The following is a 4,924-nucleotide window of genomic DNA, read 5'->3' as shown; positions in this document are numbered from 1 at the left end:
GAAATGCTTTCTTTACTCTTGCACCCCCAGCGCCTAGCACCTAGTAGGTGCTTAATAAAAACTCGTTAAAGAGTCAATGAAGAGTGAAGCCATGAGCAAATAATGACGAGCAATTATCCAAGACAGAGCTAGCTATAGCATCAGGAGGGGTGACAGAACCCACGTAAGGCAGAGCACACCCTTTGATGAGTGCCACTGGGGTGAGGAGGTCCTACGATGGACGTCAGAGGAGGGAGACCACCCAGGGTCGGGGTAGTTGGGACAAATTCATGGAATAGTCGCTCCAAAGCAGAAGAAAGGAGAGGAAGTTGGGATTGGGTGGAGCCAGGGATGGAGGTGGGAACCCATGTGGTCTCCTTGAGAAGGGACAGAAGGCAAACCACTCGGGATGAGTAGGAAGGTCAGACAGGAAAGTCTGAAGGGAGAGGTTGGAGCTGCTTTGGGATACTCAATCATGAAAGCCAAGAATACTTGACCAAGGAGCTTGGCCCCATCCTAAGGGGAGAAGAGACCATGCAAAGGGTCTGTGTATGGGGAGACGTATTTGTGTAGGGTTCAGAATGCCTTGTCCGCAGGGCACGGAGGAGGGCTTGGAAAGAGAGACCCCACAGGCAGGGAGATCAGACCAGAGGCGATTCCACCAGCTCAGGAGCAGGTACACACGGGCCAGGGCTGGGGAGGCGGGGTGAAAACAGAGAAGGGGGTATGGGGCTGAGACACAGTGGAAAAAAGAAGGGCTTGGAGGTTTGTGTGTTTGTTTTTAACGTTTATTGAACACCTAGTGTACAGCAGATGCTTTTTCATGGACCACTTCATTTAATCCTCAAACTCCCCTGAGATAACGGAGGCCATCATCCCCATGACACATGTAAGGAAAGAGGGGCTCAGGAAGTGATGCCCCTCACTACCAGGCAGGCGGGATTCAGGCCCGGCAGTCTGAGGACATCTCCTTTTCAGGTTCATGCTCATTGCAGACCCCACGCCACCGCAGGGCAAAGGGAGAGGTCGAGTCAAGAACAGCTTCTGGGGCTTCCCTGGTGGCGCAGTGGTTGAGAATCCACCTGCTAATGCAGGGGACACGGGTTCGAGCCCTGGTCTGAGAGGATCCCACATGCCGCGGAGCAACTGGGCCCGTGAGCCACAGCTACTGAGCCTGCGCGTCTGGAGCCTGTGCTCCGCAACGGGAGAGGCCGCGATAGTGAGAGGCCTGCGCACTGCGATGAAGAGTGGCCCCCGCTTGCCACAACTAGAGAAAGCCCTCGCACAGAAACGAAGACCCAACACAGCAAAAATAAATAAATAAACTCCTACCCCCAACATCTTAAAAAAAAAAAAAAAAGAACAGCTTCTGACTTTGCCCCTTGGAGACTGTACGCCGTCTGCCAACGAGCCGGGGGGCGGGAAGGAGAGGATCCCCAGTTTAAGGAGAATCTTCTAGAAGCGTATTTCTATTTGAACAGCTGTAGGACAGCTTCTTTGTCCTTGTTCTCCCAGCCTGACAAGTATTTTGAGCCCTGGGACTTTGAGAGAACCACTCCGCCGCTGTCCCTGACATTTTAAAATCTGTTCCCAGTTTGAAGTAAGTGGAGTCTTCAGTCTTGGATGTGAGAGTTATTGCAAGAATAAAGGTTGTAGAAAGCAGTTTATTCCAGCTTTTCTTCCTTGTGGCAACTGACCTTCTAAATAAAAATATGCGATACAGACACGCTTCCCTGTCTCCAGCGAGGGAACTTCTAGGCGATCAAATCCAACAGCATCCACGGTCCCGGATCTGCCTCCCAGAAAGGGGTTTGCTCTGCCTTGTTCCCCATTGCTGGGCCACAGTCACCCTGGAGGGTAAGCTAATAAAATGCGAGTACTTCTTCCACGTGTGTGTTTTCCACTTTCTCCAAGTGTCTGAAGCGCCATCCTTGGGGAAAATTCAAACACTGAGGTATTCTCCGGAGAGATGTACTTCTCCTGTTCAGTACAGGAGGAACTATTTAAGTATTTACATAAATAGACATGTAACAAAGCATGTTGATTTATTTAACTATTTCCTGACAGGCCCCTTTTAACATCTTATATTAATCCGCCAAAGACAACTCATTACAGCTGGAAAAAAAAAAAATCCCCCCTTACAAAAATCAAGAAAGCTGATCACTTCTAAAGTTCCTCTTGCTGTGGAAAGTGTGAAAATTAAAGAAACACAAAAATGGTGATACTATAACAGGAAGCTGACCAGAGGCCCTGCAGACATTCTTGATGGTTTAGGGAAATGCTATCAAAAATGAAAGTAACAGTCTCTACTGGCACCAACTAGTTGAATATTACCTTTAAACTTTCTTTTTCAGTCGTACAAGTGTTATGTGGTCATTGTTAAAGACCCAGATGTTCTAGAAATACACTTCTAGAACATCCCTTCCTTCACCGGAAGGAAATCCACAGATTATTGGACTGTTGTGATAATTACATATAAACTTTTCAGCATAAAATTTATAGTACATATTCCAGGGATACAATGGTCACTGCTTGCTCAGAAAGTGCAAGGCTCTTGACCACGCTTCCTTAGCTACATCACAGACCTCCTGCGTGTGTAGCATCCGCCTGGGCCCATCACATTGCCCGCGTGGGACTTGGAGGCAAGAGGAATCAATGCAGATATGCTGATGCTTATCTGCTCATCATACTATGAGTAATAATGTCCTCTGTTTCATGTCTTGTACCAGCATCCATGAACCAGTAACAGGTTAGCTTCCTAGCTTTTGCAAATAAGGTAAATTCTCTGAATCGTCACAGTTCTTAACAATTGTTTAAGAAAAAATAACATCAAGGTATTATGAAATTTATAACATAAATAGAAGTTAAATGTGTGTGATAGAACAAAGAATGTAAGAGATTAAATGGAAAGGTGTTACTGCAAGTTTCTCACGGTCGCATACTATAACCTCTAGAGCAGCGTGGTCTAACGGTAACATACCATAAACCGGAAATGCAAGCTGCATATGTAATTTTAAATTCCCTACCAGCCAGTTCAGAAATATAAAAAAGAGGACGTTAATTTTAGTATTTTATTTAACTCAGTATCTTGAAAACACTATCATTTCAACATGTAATCAACATAAGAAATTATTTGTGAGATGTTTTACATTCTTTTCTTATACTAATTCTTCAAAAATGAGTGTATATTTAAACTATCAGCATATCTCAGTTCATTTTAGCCCCGTTTCAAGTGCTAGTGTAGCTAAAGCCGAGCCTATTGGACCCCCCAGCTCTAAAGCCACCACTAACAACATAAAACAAGGAGGGACAGTTAAAAAGCAGGCAGAGGAGATAAAACGGAACACTAAAGAAACACTATATTAATCCAGAAGAAATCAGGAAAGAAAAAACAAGTACAAGAATCGATGGAACAAATAACACAGCTAGGCATGGAGGATTAATCCGTTCCTTCCAGGTGCAGGGGAGGTGAGGAGATGGCCCAAGTAATGCAAATGAAGAGTTTTAGTCCCAAATCTACCATTAATAATTTTGGGGAATTTAGACAGGAGACCTCATCCTTCTCATTCTGTACTTATTCCTTTATCATAGAGTATATCTGTTTATCGAGGCAATAGAGTGTCATAGTTCAGAAAATGGATTTGGTTTTTAGCCCCAGAGTTGTCTCGACTCTGCCCCTATGTGACCTTGGACAAATTGCTTAATTGCTCTAAAGTTCAGTTTCTTCATCTTTACAATGGGTATTATTTAAAGTCCACCTTAAATCCACATAAAACACAGTGCCTGTCATCTTAGAAGCCCTCAAGAATATTCGTTGTTTTTTATTATCATTATTATTATCATTAAGCCAACTAACGCTAAGGACCATGAACTATGGGTTAGACACCATTCAAGGCAGCAATGATTCAAGTGTGAATGGCAAAGCCCCTTTCTTCAATAGAGGAGCCAGACACGTATCTGACTGCCCACTTAAATAGCTGTTATGAGGCTAAAGGAAGAAAACAGAGAGAGGTATTAGGGTAAAAATATGCTGCTATGTCAGCGTTCATATTGTGATGTGCAATCTTTTTCCTTGACAAAGCACAGTAACCAGGGAGCCTGGGAAAATCATGAATAAAGTTCTGTTCTAGTCATTCTTTCCAAAAATTAGGAGGCTTTATTCTACAAGTGAATGGGAAGTAAATTATTCTCCTTTACCTTAAAAGAGCAGTTTCTACTTGTTCACCAGGAAGCTCGAATCTTCTGAATCTCACTGTTGGGGGCTAGTATTCTACTGATATTTTTTGTCACCAGTATCCTTTTACAAAAGTCTTGTGGTCATTCCCGTCTATGACCTAGCCCCTAATTTACAGAGTAAGAGTCATTCCACAACGAGGATTACCAGGTTTTTAGCGCCAAATACATAACAAGCACTTTCCATATATACTCCACCTAGTTTTGTTTTCAAACCTGACACATGGGTTTAGCAAGCTTCCCTTCAGAGATGAGAGCCTGGGACTTGCCAAAGTCACACAGTGGTCAGTCGTGGGGCCGAATGAGGATGAAGGTCAGCCTGACTCCACCCACCCCTTACAAAGCTTCCTCTCCTGGTGCTGCTTAGGAGAGGTTGAGCAGCAATCCTGTCAATAGTAAAAGTCAAGCCGTGGAAGAATTGTAAGTGACCAGTGTAGAGAGTGCAGTATGTTACAGTATGGGCATGTGTACAGTGTGATTGTGTGTGTGCGCGTGTGTGCGTGTGCATGTGTGTACCAAAAGGATATTTCACAGAATGTCAGTAGTGCTTATCTCTGGGTATTGAGATTATGGGTGATTAGTTTTCCTCTCTCTCCAGCTTCCCTGCCCCATCTCCCTGCAGGGGAGGGTTATCCTGTATATCTCCAAAGTCCTTCATTAGAATATATTACTTTAAGAATGAGAAGCAAAAAGAGAGAAAGAGAAACTGCGA

The sequence above is a fragment of the Globicephala melas genome, chromosome 11, assembly GCF_963455315.2.
Source record: "Globicephala melas chromosome 11, mGloMel1.2, whole genome shotgun sequence".
Taxonomy (NCBI): domain Eukaryota; kingdom Metazoa; phylum Chordata; class Mammalia; order Artiodactyla; family Delphinidae; genus Globicephala; species Globicephala melas.
The sequence above is the reverse complement of the archived record's forward strand: the minus strand, read 5'-3'. Positions refer to the sequence as shown.